This window comes from Oryctolagus cuniculus, chromosome 12 (genome assembly GCF_051225735.1).
Source record: "Oryctolagus cuniculus isolate XC-2025 breed Fujian yellow rabbit chromosome 12, ASM5122573v1, whole genome shotgun sequence".
In the NCBI taxonomy this organism is placed as follows: Eukaryota; Metazoa; Chordata; class Mammalia; order Lagomorpha; family Leporidae; genus Oryctolagus; species Oryctolagus cuniculus.
In genome coordinates, this window is record NC_142878.1 from 79,057,595 (window position 1) to 79,079,190 (window position 21,596).

The following is a 21,596-nucleotide window of genomic DNA, read 5'->3' on the forward strand; positions in this document are numbered from 1 at the left end:
GATGAAAAATGCAATCCATAACTCTACTAATAATGAACTTCTAAAAAATCTGACAATACCAAAGTCATATTTATAATATAAAGTAATAACTGATAGAAGGAAAAATAGGAATGAAGACTAAAGAGCTATTTTGGGAATACTTTAACAGCTATCTCAGAAATTGACAAATTAAGCAGAAAAAAAGAAGGGAATAGAAGATTTGAATAAAACAATAAAGAAGCTTGATTGAATAAAGGACTTTGTACGCAATAAAGAGTGAGTGCACAATTTCTTCAAACACACATAAAACATTAACCAGCTGCTAAAACACAAAGAAAATGTTAATAAATTTCTAGATAAGAAATCCTTCCGGTCACATTCTTTGATCACACTACAATAAAATTTGGGATTAAAAAGCAAATAGATAAAATTTTTAAATACTTGTAAATAAGAACCACTCCTTTCAGTAGGGTAAAAAGAAATTTGAAATGAAGTTACCAATTGTTTAGAAATGGCAACACCTAAAAATGATTGAACATTACTATACAACCAGCCATGTGCTAAGGGATCTACTTGAATTGTCTTTTTATTTTCACAATAATCTTAAAAGGCTGATTTCATTATCATCTCATTTCACAGATGAGGAACTGAAACACAAAGCTTGTTAAATAACCTGCCCAAGGGCACAGAGTTGGGATTTGAACATAGATAGTGGAATTCAGAGGCAGTATATTTAACCATTACAGCAAGAATAACATGATACAAATATAAAAATCTACATGTACTCAGAGAAAATGTGTAACTGGGAACATATGTATTAGAAAACAAGAAAATACAGAGTAGAAATAAATTGGGGGCCGGCGATGTGACGTAGTGGGTTAATGCCCTGGCCTGAAGCGCCAGCATCCCATATGGGCGCCAGTTCTAGTCCCAGCTGCTCCTCTTCCAGTCCAGTTTTCTGCTATGGCCTGGGAAAGCAGTAAAAGATGGCCCAAGTCCTTGGGCCCCTGCACCCATGTGGGAGACCCGGAAGAAACTCCTGGCTCCTGGCTTTGGATCGGCGCAGCAACGGCTGTTACGGCCATCTGGGGAGTGAACCATCGGACGGAAGACCTCTCTCTCTCTTCTCTCTGTGTAACTCTGACTTTCAAATAAAATAAATCTTAAAAAAAAAAAGAAAGAAATCCTGTATAGATCAAGCAGCAAGTGGGAGAATCAAAAAAATATATAAGGAAAGTGGAAGGAAGGAAATTACTGAAGAAAAAGGAGGATGAATGAAATAGGAGAAGGGGATCAATTTTAAAAGCTGATTCCTTGAAGAGAACAAAAACAATGTCATTAAGTCTGGAAAGTCTAAAGTAAAAATAGATAGATAGATAGATAGATAGATAGATAGATAGATAGATAGATAATATTATGAGTGTTAGAAATGAGAAGGTGGGGCCAGCCAGCGCTGTGGTGTAGTGGGCTAGGCCTCCACCTGCACTACCAGCATCCTATGTGGGCACTGGTTCCTGTCCTGGCTTCTCTTCTAATCCAGCTCTCTGCTATGACCTGAGAAAGAAGTGGAAGATGACCCAAGTGCTTGGGCCCCTGAACCCACGTAGGAGACCTGGAAGAATCTCCTGGCTCCTGGCTTCAGATTGGCCCAGCTCCAGTTGTTGCAGCGTATATTGCTGTCTCTAACTCTACCTCTCAAATAAAATCTTAAAAAACAATAGAATGAGAAAGGAGGGGAGGGGTTTGGTGCAGTGATAAAGATGCTTCTAGGAATACCTGCATCCCTTGTTGGGGTACCTAGTTCTGCTCCTGATTTCCATTTCCTACTGACACATATGCTATGAGGCAGCAGGTGATGGCTCTAGTACTTAGCTTCCTGAATGGAGTTCTGGGCTCCTGGTTTTGAACTGGCCAAGTCCAGGCTATTCCAAGCATGTGGGGAACGAACCAGCAGATGAAAGATCTGTCTTATTCTCTATCCCTGACTTTCTTTCTGCCTGTCAAATAAGAATAAATAAGTATAATAAAGGAAAAAAGAAAATTTATAATTGAAAGAAATGAGAAGGAAATATAATTATAAATGTGGGAGTAGATTCCAGATAGTTCAAAGTGCATGCTAAATTTAAGATAATTTTTTAAAATTGAGATTTGAATAATTAATATTTCTAAAGAATATAAATCCCTGCAAGTGATCAAAGAAGAAATATCAACCTTATAAAAAGATAGAAACGAAACACACTGACTCTGAAAATGTCATTAAAGTCCTCATAGAAAAGGTCACTACCTTAGTCCAGCTGAGCAGCTCTAACAAAATACCTTAGACTGGGAAATTTATGAACAACACAAATTTTATTGCTCACCGATCTGGAGCCTAGGAACTCCAAGATCAAATTTCCAGCATATTCTGTGTCTAGTGAGGACTCTCTGATTCATAGTTGGCACCTGTTAGCTGCATCCTCAGGGTGGAAGGGATGAACAAGCTGCCTTGGGCCTCTTCTGTAAGGGTGCTGATCACATTAATGAGAGCTCCATTCATATTACTTAATCACCTCCCCAAGGGCCCTGCTGCTTAATGCTGTTATATTGGGGATTAGGTTTCAAAGTATGAATGGTGGGGGGACACAAACAGACCATAGCAGTCACCAAACACAAGTGACTCTACAAGTAAATAACAAATGATCCATATACTATTAATCAATCAATCAATCCAAAGTATGGGATAATATAACTTTCTGGGCCTGTGCCGTGGTGCTCTAGGTTAATCCTCTGCCTGCGGCGCCGGCATCCTATATGGGCACCGGTTCTAATCCCGGCTGCTCCTCTTCCAGTCCAGCTCTCTGCTATGGCCCAAGTGCTTGGGCCCCTGCACCCGCATGGGAGACCAGGAAGAAGCACCTGGCCCCTGGTTTTGGATCGGCGCAGCTCCGGCCATTTTGGCCATTTGGGGGGTGAATCAATGGAAGGAAAACCTTTCTCTCTGTCTCTCTCTCTCTCTCACTGTCTGTAACTCTGCCTGTCAAATAAATAAATAAAATCTTTAAAAAATATATAAAGCTTTCTAATTCATTTACATTTCTACTGACATGGCCTGAATATTAAAACTATAAAATAAAAACATTTACTCATTTATAAACAAAGATCAGAAATCATGTTAGCAAAATTAATAAATACAGAAATATTTTTTAAAAATATATCATAACCGAGATTTATAGCCCAAGTATCCAAGGCTGGTTCAAGCCTCAGGCTATATCCATAGAAGTCAGTATGTTCAAATTAAAAGAAAATGATGTAAGTATCTTAACAGATGCTAAAGATACATTTTGATACCTATTTTCAAATAGAAAGGAAACCAGAAGTAAAAATAAACTTCCTTATTTTCATGAAAGTCAGGTCCTTATATAAGCATAATAACAAATGGTAAGTATTAGAAGCTTTCCCACTCAAGTTTGGCTTTGAGAATCCTAGCCAAATGCCATGTTGTAAGAAAAAGAAAAGTTAAAGTTTGGCAAATTAGGAGAAAATATTTTCGACACCTATTTAAAATATATTTTATTGAGGGCCAGTACAGTGGGGTAGCCACATGGGCCCCTATTCGAGTCCTGGCTGCTCCACTTCCAATCTGGCTCCCTGCTAATGTGCCTGGGAAAGCAGCAGAAGATGGCCAAAGTGCTTGGGCCTCTGCCACCCACATGGGAGACCTGAAAGCAGTAGCGGGAAGGACTGAGTCAGTCCAAAGCAAGGATCCAGGAACTCCATCCAGGTCTCCCATGTGGGTGGCAGGGACCCAAGCACTTGAGCCATCCTCTGCTGCCTTCACAGATAAATTAGCAGGAAGTTGGATCAGAAGCAGAGTAGCTGAGTCTGAAATTGGTACTCTCATTATAGGGTGCCAGCATCCCAACTGTTGGCTTAACCCTCTGTGCCACAACACTCACCCCTAATTATGCTACATTGATGCTGATGTTTGTTCTTGCTTCAATTTCAGCAGGTTTTATGGTGGTCTGTTAGAAGGTTCTTATCCTTCTTAGTACCTCAAACTATATCCTGTTCAAACATACTCTAACAAGTTAGTTTGAGTTTACTTTGGTAAATAAAAATTGAAATCCATGCATAGTTTCTTTAAAATTTTTTTCATGAACATTTTGAAGATGGCCTAATAGAAATAATAAAAACAAATGTGGCCGGCGCTGTGGCTCACTAGGCTAATCCTCCGCCTAGCGGCGCCAGCACACCGGGTTCTAGTCCCGGTCGGGGCGCCGGATTCTTTCCCGGTTGTCCCTCTTCCAGGCCAGCTCTCTGCTGTAGCCCGGGAGTGCAGTGGAGGATGGCCCAAGTGCTTGGGCCCTGCACCCGCATGGGAGACCAGGAGAAGCACATGGCTCTTGCCTTCAGATCAGCGCAACGCGCCGGCCGCGGCGGCCATTGGAGGGTGAACCAACAGCAAAAGGAAGACCTTTCTCTCTGTCTCTCTCACTGTCCACTCTGCCTGTCAAACAAACAAACAAATGTACTTGAATGTTTTATGAACACAGGGAGAAAGCACTTGATGTTTAACCATGAAATTTATTAGCAGTAAAAGCTCATATACAAATGCTATTATTTAAAGGAGTTCTCTTTTATTCCTACTTTGCTAACAGTTTTTTTTTTAAATCATGAATTAATGATTAATTTAGTTGGAAGTATTTTGGTATCTGTTGAGGTGATATGTTATTCACTTGTATTATGTTAGTGAGGTGAAATGTTAACTTTTTATGTACTTGAAAGGCAGAATGACGGTGTGGGAGCAGGTGGGAGTAGGTTATCTTCTATTTTCTGGTTCATTCCTCGAGGACAAGGCTCAAGCCAGAAGCCTGGAACTCCATCCTGGATGATGGGCCCAAGCAGTTGCTCCATCACCTGCTGCCTCCCATGGTGCTTTAGCCAGAAGCTGGATTCTAAGTGGAATAACTGGTATTCAAACTGGCACTTTGATATGCAAGTGGGCATCCCAAGCAGTGACTTTAATATGCTACACCACAATCCCTGCCCCAACTTTCTGAATTTAATTCAACCTTTAAAAATTCCTGGAATAACCCAATTTATTACTATGTTGTCCTTTTAATTAGTTTCTAGATTTGAGTACCTAATACTTCATTGTATTTTATGCCTACATTTATAAGAAGTATTGGCCTGCAAATTTCTCTTCTTGTAATATCCTTGTCTTATTTTTGTACCAGGGTTGTGCTGGTCTCATACAATAATTAGAAGGAAGTGTCCTGTCTTATTCCTTAAAAGAGTTTGTGTAGGATTGGTACTGTTTTTTTCAGGATTTTATTTTATTTATTTGAAAGGCAGAATTACAGAGCTACAGGGAGAGACAAAAAGATCTTCTGGGGCCGGCGCTGTGGTGTAGCAGGTAAAGCCATTGCCTGTAGTGCCAGCATCCGATATGGGCACCAGTTAGAGTCCCGGTTGCTCCACTTCGGATCCAGCCCTCTGCTATGGCCTGGAAAAGCAGTAGAAGATGGCCCAAGTCCTTGGTCCCCTGCAACCATGTGGGAGACCTCGAAGAAACTCCAGGCTCAGCTCCGGCCATTGTGGCCATTTGGGAACTGAGCCAGCAGATGGAAGACCTCTCTCTTTCTCTCTCTTTCTGTCTCTTGGTGACTCTGTCTTTTGAATAAATAAATAAATCTTAAAAAAAAAAAAAAAACTTCTGCTCCCCAAATGGCCCCACAGCTGGGGCTGGACCAGGCCAAAGCCAGGAGCCTGGAACTTCCTCTACATGTTTGGCACTGGCCCAAGCACTTGGATCATCTTCCACTGCTTTCCCAGACACATTAACAGGGAGCTGGATTAGAAGTGAAGTAGCTGGGGCTCAAATTGGTGCCTATATAGGATTATGGCATCACAGGCAGCAGCTTAACCTGTACACCACATTGCCAGCTGCATTTTCTTTAATATTTCAGAGAATTCACCAGTAAAGACATCTAGGTTTGAAATTTTCTTTGAGGGAAAATTTTAAATCATAACATGAAAATATTTAACAACTATTGAAACCTTGATTTTCTTGTATCAATTGAGACACTTATTTTAAAGAAAGTCATCCATTTTATGCAGGATATCAAATTTATTTATTTAAAACTATTTATAATATTGTATTCTTTCTCTGTAGGTTCTGTAGTAATATCTCTCTTTCATTCTAATATTAGTAATTTATATTTTACATTTAATCAGTCTTGCTAGGAGTGAATCAAATTTCCTGATCTTCTGAAAGAATAGGCTTTTGACATTGCTGTTATTTATTTTGTGTCAGCTTTGTATTCCATACGTTGCCTTTCCTCCCCAATTTTTATTCATTTTCTTCTTTTCTCTGTTTTTTTTCTAACTTTTTGGGATGATAACTTAAAAATTGATTTTTAGTTTTTTTCTAATACAGGTATATGTGCATAAAGCACTGTGAGTCAATACATCTAATTAGGAGAGAGAACCCGCACAGTAATTTAATCCTTACATTTTTCAATATAAAGAATTGTTACCTATAGCAGCGTGTCAGAGTAATGAGGGATGATGTAGCAAGAAGGAAAGAGAATTCTAAAGAATATAGGATTTGTAGATACAGGAAATAGCCACTCCCTCTAGAGCAGAAGTACCCAGGAGAGAGACTGCCCACGCCTAGGACCAGACCATGTAGAGGGCCCTACTCTGGCTCAGGGGTTGGCAGAGACGTTGCTATTGGAGACATTCTGGTGGAATGTGCTGGAAATCTACCCTCTGGGCTGCCAGCAATGGTATTCATGAAGAGATGCCTCACTGGAGGCACTTGGTTGCAGAACTGCCTGGGGTTGGTGCCAGGGAAAGCTACTGGCTGCTGGGTGCTGCTGGCCACCAGGCATTGCTGGAACCTGGTGCTGGGGAACATCATGCTTCCTGGAGAGCTTGCCCAGCAAGCGCGCTGAAACCAGGAAGCGAAAACCTTTTCCTCCTGCCTAGTATTTCCAGTACCCTCTAATGACAAATTTCCAGTTGGCAAGGAAAAATATTTAAAGGGCCAAAACTTATTTTCATGGAGCAGGAACCAAGAAGAATTTGGAACGGAGAGCCAATAAGTCAGTAACCAGTACATAGTGCTTTAGCCACATCCTATACATTTTGATGCATTGCATTTTTGTTATCTAATTTCTGTAGTGATTTCCTGACAACAATGTTACTTAGAAAAGCTTTGCTTCATTCCCATTTTCAGATTTTGCTAGTCATCTATCAGTTGATTTCTACTGTGATTCCTCCTGTGATCTGAGAATACATCTTAGATGATTTCAGGTTTTTGAAGTTTGTTTAGTCTTGTTTTATGCTTGGCATATAGTCTGTTTTGATAAACAAGTTTTGTATATTTGTAAAGAACTGTACTGTAGTGGTTAGGTATAGTGTTCTGTACATGTATTAAATAGGGAAAAATTGGTTAATAATTTTGTTCAAATATCCTATATAATTTTTGATTTTTGTTATCTACTTGTTCTCTTGAGTCTAACACACTATCTATAGGCAAATAAGAGGAACAATGATTGTATTTTACTTCTCATTTTATTTCTACTGATATTTGCTAATATAATTTGAAACTATATTATTTTGGATATAGAAATTTAAGTTTGTAGCTTCCTATTGAATTGATCCTTTTACCTTTGTGAAATGCTATCTTTTATCTCTCATACTTCTCTCGAACTTTGCTTTTTGCGACATAAATAATCACACATACATACTTTAGGTTACCATTTGTATGATAATATGCAGATGCCTCAAAAAGTTTGTGAAGGCAGACATTTGGCTTAATGGTTAAGACGCCACTTGGAATGCCAGCATCCCGTATCAGAGTGCCTGGGTTCCAGTCCTAGCTTCACTTTTGATTCCAGTGTCCTACTAATGTGCACTAAGAGGCAGAAGGTGATGGCTTAAGCAACTGGGAGACTCAGATTGAGTTCCTGGATCCTGGTTTTGGTCTGGTACAGCCCTGGTAGATGAAGGCATTTGGAGAGTGAATCAGTGGACGGGAGATCTCTGTTTATCTTTCTCTCTGTCTTTCACATAAAACAAACATTTTAAAGGAATTTTTATGGAAAATGGAATTAAAGGCTAAATTTATTTTGGTGCAAAAAATTTTGAAGTTTGTGTATAATTTTTTCATAATATGCATTTTCCCATGAACTTTTTTTAAAGAAGGGCACAGTAAGCCTTAATATGCTTTTATGACTTTTTATTTAAATCTTATTTTATTTCAAAGAAAGAAAGAGAGAAAGAGAGAGAGAGAAAGAACAAATGAAAGAAAGAGAGAAAAAGCTAGTTTTCCTTTTTTAGAAAGAAACAGAGAGATAGGCTATCTGCTGGACAACTCCCCTAAATGCCCACACAACCAGGGTTGGACCAGGCCAAACCCAGTTCAAAACTCAGTCCAGGTCTCTGACAGAGGTGGCAGGGAACCAAGTACCTGAGCCATCATCTGCTGTGCCCCGTGGTGAGCATTTGTAGGAAGCTGTATCAGAAGCAGAGGAGTCAGGACTTAAGAGGAGCCAAAGCTCCAATCAGGCACTCCAATAAGGAATGTGGGCCCTCCAGAAGGGATCCAGTCTGAAAGCCTTTGCCTTTTAATTGGAATGATGAATCCATTTGCACTTATGTAATTACTCATATAATTCAAGTTTTTCATCTTTTTAATTTTTAAAAATTTTTTTGTTTTTTTCCTTCTTTCCAAACTTTCTTGGAATTAGTTTTTTATTCCATGTTACTTCCTATATTAGTTTTCCTTAAATTCAGGCTCAAAGTTCTAAGAGGTTTTTTTTTTTTTTTTTTTTTTTTTTTGGACAGGCAGAGTGGACAGTAAGAGAGAGAGACAGAGAGAAAGAGAGAAAGGTCTTCCTTTTGCTGTTGGTTCACCCTCCAATGGCCGCTGCGGCCGGCACATCACGCTGATCCGATGGCAGGAGCCAGGTGCTTTTCCTGGTCTCCCATGGGGTGCAGGGCCCAAGGACTTGGGCCATCCTCCACTGCACTCCCTGGCCACAGCAGAGAGCTGGCCTGGAAGAGGGGCAACCGGGACAGAATCCGGCGCCCCGACCGGGACTAGAACCTGGTGTGCTGGCGCCGCAAGGCAGAGGATTAGCCTAGTGAGCCGCAGCGCCGGCCAGTTCTAAGAGTTTTGACAAACACCTATTTATTTAACCACTACCACCACCACCACCACCACAGTTAAGATATAGAACAGTTCCCTCATTCCCCCCACATCTGCTTGTGCTGCTTTGCAGTCAGTCCTCTGTGTACCTTGATGGTACATTCATCAGTATGTTTTCTGTCTCTCTAGTTTTAGCTTTTTAAAAATTGTCATACAAGTGGAATCATACAGTACATAGCAGTTCGGGTAGGCTTTATTTATTTATTTTGCACTGTGCATTTTAGTTCATTCATGTTGTTGTATTAATCATTTGTTCTTTTTTATTATTGAGTCATGTATCATTACAGGAACCAATCTGTTTATCCCTTCACCAATTGAAAGACCTTTGCCATTTTTCAACTAGTTAGCTGCGATGAATAGTACAATTGGTTTGTTACCAGTTTTTGGTGATTTTGAATAGATTTGATCTAAGTATTCAAGTGCAGGTTTTTGTATGACTATACATTTTCATTTTTCGTGGGTAAATACCCAGATGTTGGATGGCTGTGTCATATGATAAACATATATACATACATATATTTTTTTTAAATTTTTTTTGACAGGCAGAGTGGACAGTGAGAGAGAGAGAGAGAGAGAGAGAGAGAGAAAGGTCTTCCTTTGCCGTTGGTTCACCCTCCAATGGCCGCTGCGACCGGCGCGCTGCAGCCAGCTCACCCCGCTGATCCGATGGCAGGAGCCGGGTGCTTCTCCTGGTCTCCCATGGGGTGCAGGGCCCAAGCACTTGGGCCATCCTCCACTGCACTCCCGAGCCACAGCAGAGAGCTGGCCCGGGAAAGAAAACGGCACCCCGACCGGGACTAGAACCTGGTGTGCCGGCGCTGCAAGGCGGAGGATTAGCCTAGTGAGCCGCGGCGCCGGCCGGAGGTGGAGCAGTCGGGAGTTGAAATGACACCCATATGGAATGCCGGAACTGCAGGTGGTGGCTTTACCTACTTCACCACAGTGCTGACCCCTACATATAAATTTTAAACTGTCTTAAGAAAACCTGAGGGGTGAGCATGGTGTTGTAGTGGGTTATGCAGCCACTTGTGACACTAGCATCCCATATGGGTGCTGGGTCTTAGTCTGGCTGCTTCACTTCTGATCCAGATCCTTGCTAATGGCCTGGGAAGGCAGTGGAAGATGGCCCAAGTGCTTGGACCCCTGCATCCATGTGGGAGACACTGATGAAGCTCCTGGGTCCTGGCTTCAGCCTGGCCTAGCCCTGGCTGTTGTGGCCATCTGGGGAGTGAACCAGCGAATGGAAGTTCTCTCTCCCTCTTTCTCTGTCTCTCTCACTTGGTAACTCTGACTTTCAAGTTAATAAATAAATCCTTTAAAAAAGAAAGAAAACCCGAAATCATTTATTTACTTTTCTAATGTAAACATTAATGCTAAAAATTTCCCACTATGTACAGCTTTATCTGTATCTCACTTTCATTTAATTTTGAATATTTCTGGGTTTCTTTTATTTTCTTTTTTGACTCATTGATTATATGACTCACTGAGGAAAAATTTTAAATTTACAAATTTTCCCAGAAATATTGGTTTGTACTTTAATTTTTCTATGACCTGAAAAGATATTTGAATTATTTTAGTGTTTTAAAATATGTTATTTTTATTTTATGGCACAGAATATTAATTGTCTTGGTGAATTTTCATTTTTTTTTTCTTGAAAAGAATGAGTATTCAGCTGTGTATTTGGAGTGTTTTCTGAATGTCAACTAACTGAAAAATTTTGATATAAGCCAGGTATTCTAATTTCTTATTGAGTTTTATTCTAATTGCCTTGTTAATTACAAAGAGGTAAGTGTTGATATCTCCAACTGTAATTTTATTGATCTGTGTCTTTCTAAATTCTATCACTTTTTCTTCCTGTATTCTGAAAACTTTTTGTTAGGTATATGTATATTTAGGATTTTTGAGTGTTCTTGGTGAATCAATCCCTGTATCATTATATACTTGTCCTCTTTATCTCAGGAAATATTCTTGTTCTGAAGCACAATTTTCTGATACTAATATTCACACTCCAGCTTTCATTTTATTAGTTTTTATATGGGATATGATTTTCTACCATTTACTTTATATTTTTATGTCTTTCATTTAAAGTAAATTACCTGTACACAGAATGTAGTGAGATCTTTTTATTGAAATTGATAAAAATTCATTTAATATAAAACTCACCATTTTAAATGTTTTAAAATGTATAATTTAGTGGTTTTTAGATTATTCATAGAATTGTGCAGTCATCAAAACTATTAATCCCAGGTCATGTCCATCACTCCAAAGAGAAAAGCCATATCTGCTAGCAGTCGATCCCAGTTTTCCCTTCCCTCCAACCCCCCTGGAAGCCACTAAGCCTACTCTTGGCTTATGCATTTGCCTATTCTGGATAGTTCAAATAAATGAAATATGCAATAAATAGCATACTGTGCCTGTGCTCTTTCACTTAGCATGTTCTGAGGTGTCACTCATGTTGTAGTATGTTTCAGCACTTCCATGTCATTCCTTTTTATGGCCAAGTAACCTTCTATCGTATGGACATACTGTGTTAATCAGTTGATAGGCATGGGGTTGTTTTCACTTTCTTGCTGTTATGAGTAGCATTGCAATGAGTATTCATGTACAACTTTTCTATGAACATATGTTTTTACTTGTCTTGGGTACATAGCTTGGGGCAGAAGAATTGGATCATGTGGTAACTCTATTTTTAACTTTGTGAGGAACTTCTAAATGTTTTTTCATATTGGCTATACCACTTTACATTCCCAGTGGGTCTTGATGTTAACAAAATATATAACAGTATATTTATCTTTTGTTTAGTGTGTTTATACAATTTACATTAAATGAAATTACAAAAATTATCGTATTTAAATTTGCCATCTTGCTAGTTGTTTGGCTATTTGTTTAATTTCCCTTTTCCTCTTTTTTCTGCTTGCTCTCTGATTTAAACAAATAGTTCTTGTTATTCTATTTTATATCTCCTATGGTTTATTTATACTTCTTTTTAATTTTTTTAGTGGTTGACCTTAATACATCTTGGCTAATCAGAGTCTGCTTACAAATAATAAATCAAGGCCGATGCTCTGGCACAGTGGATTAAAGCCCCAGCCTGCTACACTTGCATTCCATATGGGTGCCAGTTCTAGTCCTGGTTGCTCCATTTCTGATCCAGCTCTCTACTATGGCGTGGGAAAGCAGTAGAAGATGGCCCAAGTCCTTGGGCCCCTGCACCATGTGGGAGACCCGGAAGAAGCTCCTGGCTCCTGGCTTCAGATCGGTGCAGCTCTGCAACCATCTGGGAGTGAACCAGCAGATGGAAAACCTCTCTTTCTGGCTTTACCTCTTTCTGTAACTCTGTCTTTCAAGTAAATAAAATAAATCTTTTAAAAAAATAAAAAAAGAAAAGAAAGCCCCCACTTAAAAAAATAATATATCACCTCATTTGTAATGTTCAAACTTTTTGATGGTATGTTCCCAGTTCCTCCCTCCAATCTATTGTTCTGGTTTTTTTTTGCATATTTCATATTTACATGTGCTATGAACCTTAAGTACAATGTTTATATTTTTTGTTTTAAACAGTTGATGGTCTTTTATAACAATTAAAATATAATGTATACAGGTGGTTTTATTTTTGCTATTCTTTTTATCCTGCTTGGGCTTCTCTGAGTTTCTCAGATCTGTGGTTTTATGTCTTACATTATTTTAGAAAAATATTAGCCACTAGCTCTCCAAGTATTTCTTTGGTCTTACTCCCTCTTGATTTCCTTTTCCTCTCTTTATCCCTACCCTTCTCCTTCTGGAACTACTGTTACACATCTGGTAAACCAATTGACGTTTTCCTCAGGTCTTGGATGTTTTCATTTCCTCGTTATTTTTCCTTCTTGTCTTTCAATTTGAATAGTTTCTGTTTTCCTACATTCTTTTTAAAAAGATTTATCTTATGTATTTAAAAGGAAGAATGACAGAGAGGGAGAGGGAGAGGGAGAGGGAGAGGGAGAGAGAGAAATATGTCTTCCATCTTCTGGTTCACTCTTCAAATGGTTGCAACAACTGGGCTGGGCCAGACTGAAGCCAGAAGACAGGAGCTCAAGGATGGTCTCCCACATGCATGGCAGGGGCCCATGTCCTTGGGCCATCTTCCAGGTCCATTAACAAGGAGTTAGGCCATAAGCCGCGCATGCAGGACTCCAAATGGCGCTCTGACACAGAATACTGGCATTATAGGAGGCAGCTTAACCAGCCATAGCACAACAGTGGCCCCTGTTGTCTTACATGTAATCTCAATGATTCTTTCCTTTGCTGTTTGGAGTCCATTGAAAGTAATCTTTACCTTTCTTATTTCTAGTATTTCCATTAAATTCTTATACTTTCCTTTTTTTAGATTTATTTATTTATTTGACAGGTAGAGTTTACAGACAGTGAGAGAGACAGAGAGAAAGGTCTTCCTTCTGTTGGTTCGATCTCCAAATGGCTGCAACGGCTGGAACCACGCCAATCCGAAGTCAGGAGCCAGGTGCCTCTTCCCTGTCTGCCATGCAGGTACAGGGGCCAAGCACTTGGGCCATCCTCCACTGCTATCCCAGGCCACAGCAGAGAGCTGGACTGGAAGAGGAGCAACCGGGACTAGAACCGGGCACCCATATGGGATGCCAGTGCCGCAGGCAGAGGATTAACCTAGTGCGCCAAGGTGCCAGCCCCCAAATTTTTATAATTTCTATCTCTGCTGAAATATCTTTTTCATCCATGCTGCCAATTTTTTCCCACTAGAACCGTGTTAATCATAGATATTTTAAGCTCCCTGTCTCTCCTGATGTTCTGTTAATTTCCAGACAATGTGAACAACAGTAAGACTTGTGAAAATGGTATTTATGTCTGGCACTGGGCAGGCCTATTGTTGATTCTACTGTTAGTTTCTCTGTGAGAGGGGGTTGAGTCAGGATAGAGCATGTTTCCTTTTTTCTTTTAAGATTTTATTATTCATTTGAAAGTCAGAGTTACGCAGAGAGAGGAGAGGCAGAGACAGAGAGAGAGAGGTCCTCCATCTGCTGATTCACTCCCCAACTGGCCACAATGGCGGGAGCTGTGCCAGCTCAAAGCCAGGAGCCAGGAGCTTCTTCCAGGTCTCCCACGTGGGTGCAGGGGCCCAAGGACTTGGGCCATCTTCTACTGCTTTCGTAGCCCATAGCAGAGAGCTGGATTGGAAGTGGAGCAGCCGGGACTAGAACTGGCACCCATATGGGATGCTGGCACTGCAGGTGGCAGCTTTACCCGCTAAGCCACAGTGCTGGCCCCAGAATGGAGCATGTTTTCTTAACTTCTTGTTGCAATGTTAGACTTCAGTGCACCACTGCTTTCAAATTCTTCTGGTTTATCCTGTCTTTAAGTTGAGGGTCAGTTTTCCAGACAGGTTTTTTTTTTGTTGTTTTGTTTTTTTTTTTTTTTTTTTTTTTGACAGGCAGAGTGGACAGTGAGAGAGACAGAGAGAAAGGTCTTCCTTTGCCGTTGGTTCACCCTCCAATGGCCGCCGCAGCCGGCGCGCTGCGGCCTGCGCACCGCGCTGATCCGATGGCAGGAGCCAGGAGCCAGGTGCTTCTCCTGGTCTCCCATGGGGTGCAGGGCCCAAGCACCTGGGCCATCCTCCACTGCACTCCCGGGCCACAGCAGAGAGCTGGCCTGGAAGAGGGGAAACAGGGACAGAATCCGGCGCCCTGACCGGGACTAGAACCCGGTGTGCCGGCGCCGCTAGGCGGAGGATTAGCCTAGTGAGCTGCGGCGCCGGCCCAGACAGTTTTTCAAAACACTCCTGCCCACCCTCAGGTTTCAATCCTTCACTGTTTTTCTGAGCCTTAGAGAAGGTCGCCCTCCATGGCATCAGCAGCAAGCAGTTAGTGTTTGAGTTCCCTGTCCGTAGGCCGGGGGAATTCTCTTTTGTTTTAGTTTAGCCCATTCTTCAGTAGATCCCATGCCCCTGTGTGTAAGGGTTGTGTTTTCTCAGTCATCCCTTCTCTCCACCAGCAGTGAACATATCTCTAATGGTATAGATCCAGGATGAGTTTTTGGCTCCTCCTCCAGAGGTTGGGAGTTTTTCCTCCCTCCCTCTCCTTACTCCCAGTTTACTTGTATCCTAGGGGTAACATGATTTGCTGTTTCCGCCCTGGCTGGTTAAGTCTTTCATCTTTTTAAAAATTTTATTTGAAAGACAGACACACACACACACACACACAGAGACAGACACACACAAACACACACACACATGACAGAGAGAGAGAGAGAGAGAGATTTTATATTCACTGGTTCACTGCCCAAATTCCCCCAGTAGACAGGGATGGGCCAAGCTGAAACCAGGAGCCCAGAACTCAATCCAGATCTTGAACATGGGTGGCAGGGACTAAAGCACTTGAATCTGTTTCTCAGGGAAGTAGAGCCAGGGTTCTAACCCAAACACTACACTATGGGATGCAGATATCCCAAACAGCATCTTACCTTCTGCTCCAAATGTCTACCCCAAGTGTTTTGTTCTTTGTGGAGCAAGGGATCAAGCCCATCATAGTGGCTTTCCCACACCTTAACCACAACCACTTTCTGAGCCCGTAATCTTCAATGGATGTTTCCAATGTCTCTTGCTTAATTTCCACTCCTTTAGAGAATACCTGGTGAGCCCCAGGGAGAAGAGCTCATGAATGAGTAAAAGTTCATATCATGTCCATGGCTCTTTTTTAAAAAATTTATTTGAGAGACAGAGTTACAGACAGAGAGAGGGAGAGACAGAGAGATGTCTTCAATCTGCTGGTTCACTCTCCAGAAGGCCACAGCGGCATAATCCCGTGGTTTGGACTGAGAGATTGTCTCCTTAGCCTAAGGACTATGGAGCATTCAGTATTTTCCTTAAAAGAATTTGAGATTACCTTTTTAAACACCTGCTCCCTATAAAATATCTTGATGGGGATTGCTTGAATTTTTGAAACAAAACCATCTAAATAATTAAACAGTCCTTAGGCAGGGTTTGCTAAACAATCATTTGGGGGTGCACACTCATCCTTTGCCTTTATTCCAAAATACAGAAATTTCTCTTAGCAGAATTATACCCCAGTAAGGCAAACTACTCAAAAATATTATTTATATACAGAAAATTAAGAAACACATTAAGACTATGAGGACTGAGAGCCAGTTTGCAGACTCACTGCTGCCTCTTCATGCTCCATGATGACCATTTAAACTGTCTTGTGGGAAGGGCCTTTAATGTTAGGGAAACAAGGATGTTACTTATTTTGTTGTTAAACCCTCCCATTGTGCAAGCCTTGAAAAATATGCAGAAATGATTTTAGCAGAGGGACAACCCTCCTCCTATCTTTTGAACCTACTGCCCAAAGGCAAAGATTAGAGGAGGGTAATCATAGATATAACATCTGTGCACAAGGAATAAATCACATGAGCCAAATGACATGAATGTGGTTGCTACAAATAAAGGCTAGATTATGCAGGATTTGTAGTGAAAATTGGTTTGGGTGACTACTTCCAGTCAGTTTTCATGGCTTTTGTACTTTGCATCTCTACCCTACTGTAGTAATCCACACCTAAGATACAAATGGTGAAGAACTTGGTTCACCCAGGAATGATGAGATATATGGGTTCATGCTAATCAAATTCACAAGATACTGTTTTCATTAACCACAATGTCAACTGGTTTTCATTTACAATATTAGCTGTTTCTGACCTTAGCAGACAATGTGTACCCTTAAAAAATGTTGATATTTTTCCTTATACTTATCTCAAATAAAAATGAAGATATTTGCAACACTTCTTATTAATATTCATGTAAACCTTTTAAACAAAATGTGAGAAAGAAACAGTGTGTATTTTTTAATTCATCATAACCAAAGGGATTGTATTCTAGGAATTAATCAAGAATTCAATGTTAGGAACTATTTTTTTGTGATATACAATATATGTAAGTCACATAAAATATCATAATCATCTCAACAGCTTTTAAAAGTGCATTTGCTAAAATCAAATAATTCCTAATTATATTCTCTAAAAGAATATTAGTAAACAGTTACTTCCTTTATATGGAGAATATATATTTCTTTTTCTAAGGTTTATTTATTTGAAAGGCAGAGTTACAGAGAGGCAGAGAGAAAAACAGGTCTTCCATCTGCTGGTTCACTCCCTAAATGGCCACAAGGGCTAGATCTGGGCCCATTCAAAGCCAGGAGCCTGGAACTTCTTCCAGGTCTCCCATGTGGGTACAGGGACCCAAGGACTTGGTCCATGTTCTGCTGCTTTCCCAGGCACATCAGCAGGGAAGTGGAGCAGCTAGGATTTGAACCAGTGCCCATATGGGATGCTGGCACTGCAGGCAGCAGCTTCACCCACTTCACCACAGCACCAGCACCAAGAGTAAATATTTCAAACCACCAGTAGACGTAATACTTTAAAGTAAAGCCCAAAAGCCATGTTCATTAACAGTAGATTCAATACTAGAGAGTCCATTATTACCATTATTACTTAATATGGTGTAGAAAGTTCCTGTTAGTGCAATAAATATGAACCATAAATAAACTCTCACAAATATTTGCAAAATTACAACACTGGCAAATTACATTCTTAGAGATCAAGAAATTTTATTAGCATTTACAAAAACTATTAGAATTGTATTTTATTTAGCCACTAGATACAAGAAAAATGTTTCTGGAATTCTAATCTGGTTAAGTATCAGCGAGATAGAAGGGAGGGATGGGCACTGAAGTAGATGTGGGGAATTCCTCAAGGAAGACCTAGGAGCAAGAAGAGGGAGTCGATTACGAAGAGTGAAGGTTGTTCTGTATGGCTGTTAGTTTGTGAAGGATATGATGAGAAGAATTCAGTGGGATATTTTGGGACTTCACAAGTTATTTAAAAATTCTTTCTGGATAAGGAATCAACTACTGTTATGAAAAATGAAAGGAATAAACAACTCTGATAATTGAATATGTATTATGATTATTGTTTAAAATAAATGGGGGTGGAAATAGACATTATCTATATATATGTGTGTGTATGTATATATGTGTATATATATATAGTTTTATATATATATATATATATAGAGAGAGAGAGAGAGAGAGAGAGTCTGGAAGAATACAATAAAAATGTTAACAGTAGGGCCCAAGGGAAAGAATTGAGAGTTTGAAGGTACATAGTTCTTCTTACTTTATATCCTTCAATACCATTTGAATAATTTCCATGACCACCTTATATTGTCGTATTTAAAGTTCTTTGTATTGGTATTGTAAAATACAGGCAATCATCAAATAATCCTCACTAGAGATATTTCTAGAAGAAAAACAGCAAAGATATTTTCTTTTCTTTTAAAAAGGGGGTTTACTTATTTGAAAGATTTAGTTAGCATCAAAGAAAGAGGGAGAGAGAGAGATCTTCCATCTGCTGGTTTACTCCCCAGATGGTTGCAACAGCCAGAATTGGGCCTGGCTGAAGTGAGGAGACAGGAACTCCATTTGGGTCTCCCACATGTGTGGTAGGGTCCCAAGCTCTGGTGCCATCACATACTGCCTTACAGGTGCATTCGCAGGAAGCTGGATCAGAAGCACAGCAGCTGGGGCTTGAATCAGCACTCTGATATGGACGCTGGTGTTGCAAGCAGCAGCTTAGCTCACTGCACCACAATGCTAGCCCCACCCTCCACCAAATATTATTGAATATCATCTAGTGAGTAATGGTAATGCTAGATACAAAAGCATATTATGGCTTTTAATATTAAACTTTTTAAAACCGGGGCAGGGAGAGACTATCAGTGATACAAGAGAATGCAGAAATAAATGAATATAACATGAATCTAATGGAAGCAAAGCTATGTTATAATCAATGCGGAAAGGGAATTATTTGATAAATTGTGTTGGAGTGATTGTTTAGCAGTTTGAAAAAAATTCTGTAGATTCTCACCTCTCATCAAACATCAAAACAAATTTCAGATGGTTGAAGTTAAGTATATAAAAAAGTCAAAACATAGGAAAAATAAAGTGAATATTTACCAAAATTTTGGAAGAAGATAGCTTAAAAGCAATAAAACAAATAGGGAAGTATTCACCTATGTAAACATTCAAAACTGCTCATTTGAGAAGAGAAACCACAATTGGGGCCAGCATTGTGGTGCAGTGGGTTAAGTCACCACTTGCAATGCTGGTGTCCTATATTGAGTGCCAGCTCGAGTCCTTGCTGCTCCACTTCCAATCCAGCTCCCTGCTAATGCACCTGGGAAGGCAGTGGATGCTGGCCCAACTGCTTGGATCTGTGCTATCCATGTGGGAGATCCAGAATGAGTGTTCGGTCTGTCCCAGCTCCAGCTGTTGCAGGCATTTTGGGAGTGAACCACTAGATGGAAGATTCTCTCTCTCTGTCCCCCTGCTTTTCTAATAAATATGTAAAATTTTTAAAAGAGAAACCACAATTAAAATTAAGAGACAAACATAAACTAGTAGGGACGATATCACAATTAAATTCATATACAAAGGAAATGAACACAAAGAAAACACATGTCTTAGACATACCTGGGGAATGTCTAATCTTATTCACAATCAGAAAAACGTACATTAAAACATCTTTCCATTTTTAACTTACAAATTTAACAGATTTTTAAAAATTGCTAGTATTAAGGTGCCTGCATTCATTGGTAATGGAAATGTAAATCATTACAAACATTTTAAAAGACATTTTATTAATGTGTCAAGTCCCCTAAAATATTATGCATTGATAAAATACATATTATATTATAGAATATCTTTTTTCTAGTAATTACTCTTCTTGAACCTATACTGAGGAAGTCGTCCTAGGTATGAAGAAAGCTTTACCCACCAAAATATCATACTTTAAAAAAAAATCTAGCAATATAAGACTGGCCAAGTAAAATATGGTATCATTTGTATGGAATTAGTTACATTATCATTTTATCAGGAGTATGTGATAGATGTAAAAGTACCCATTTTATAAAATACTACGTCAAAAGGAACATAAACTATATTTATATAAAGTTATATAATTATTATTATGTCCAATAAAGAAATAAATGGAAAAAATATGAATTTTGACTGGTCCTGCAGCCAAGCCACACCCATTTTCTCCCCATAGGTGCCTGCTACGGTATTTCCAGTTTCATCTGAAGGCTACTCTGACTGCTGTGTTTCAAGAATGAACATTCTGGTACCTATTTCACTTTCTAAACAGAACTTTTCTTATTTTCCGCTCATCCTCACTGCTGCTGGCTTGACTTTTTATTTTACAAGTTCTAATCTCTCACAGGAAGTTAAGCGACGACCCCACTTGCTCTCCCTCTTTTCACACTTTTTGGTTGTTGTTGCTGATTTTCCAGCTTAATTTTTCCTCTGGCAAGAGAACATTTTCTATCTGATTATAATCATGTTAAATTTGTCAAGATTTCTTTATAGCCCAATTTTCTGTAATGTTCCATGTGTGCTCTAAAAAAATATGTGTGTTCTGCAGTATTCCTTTATTTAGGTCAAGCTTGTTAGTTTTATTCAAGTCTTTTTTTATACTCATTGCTCTTTTTTTTTTTTTGGTCTGTTATAAATTTTTGAAAAGTATATTAAAAACATCCCACTATGTTTGTAGATTTAGCAAAATTTGTTTTACACATTTTGAGACTGTTCTTAGGAGCCGGTGTGGTGGCGCACTAGGTTAATCCTCCGCCTGTGGCGCCGGCATCCCATATGGGCACTGGGTTCTAGTCCGGGCTGCTCCTCTTCTAGTCCAGCTCTCTGCTATGGCCTGGGAGGGCAACAGAAGATGGGCCAAGTACTTGGGCCCGTTCACCCGCATGGGAGACCGAGAGGAAGCTCCTGGCTCCTGGCTTCGGATTGGCGTAGCTCCGGCCATAGCGGCCATTTGGGGAGTGAACCAATGGAAGGAATAACTTTCTCTCTGTCTCTCTCACTGTCTGTAACTCTACCTGTCAAAAAAAAAAAAGACTGTTCTTAGAGTTATATACATTTAAAGTGCTTATGTCTTCCTGGCTTTTTCATAAAGAAATCATCCTCTTTGTCTCTAATAATGCTTCTGCCTTTGTATTTATTTGTTTGATAGTAATATTGCAGCCACACTAGCTTTTTAGGGGGTTAGGTTACTACTGACACTTATACCTTTTTCCATTCTTTTATTTTATTCTTATTATTTTAGGTGTGTTTCCTGTAAACATTATAGAGGTTTTTAAAAGATTTATTTATTTATTTATTTGAAAGAGTTAGAGAGAGAGAGAGAGATCTTCCATCTGCTGTTTCACTCCACACATGGCAGCAATGGTTGGAATTGGGCTGGTCCAAAGCCAGGAGCCAGGAGATTCTTCCAGGTCTCCCATAGGAGTAGCAGGAGCCGAAGCATTTGACTCATTCTCCGATGATTTCCCAGGCCATCAGCAGGAAGCTGGATC

The 21,596-nt window shown here is 39.8% G+C and overlaps 1 protein-coding gene across 2 annotated transcripts in view; it reads left to right on the forward strand.

The window, feature by feature from the left end:
* LOC138844690 (uncharacterized) overlaps positions 1-21,218 on the forward strand; it is a 34,682-nt gene extending 13,464 nt beyond the window's left edge. Inside the window, exon 4 of one of the 2 annotated variants that reach the window (XM_089310399.1) lies at positions 20,282-21,218. The gene's annotated coding sequence lies outside the window, so the exon portion shown is untranslated. Of the gene's footprint in view, positions 1-12,177; positions 12,570-20,281 lie in introns of those variants that run through there. The other variant, XM_089310398.1, reaches the window with a different exon arrangement.
* The last annotated feature ends 378 nt before the right edge of the window (positions 21,219-21,596 follow it).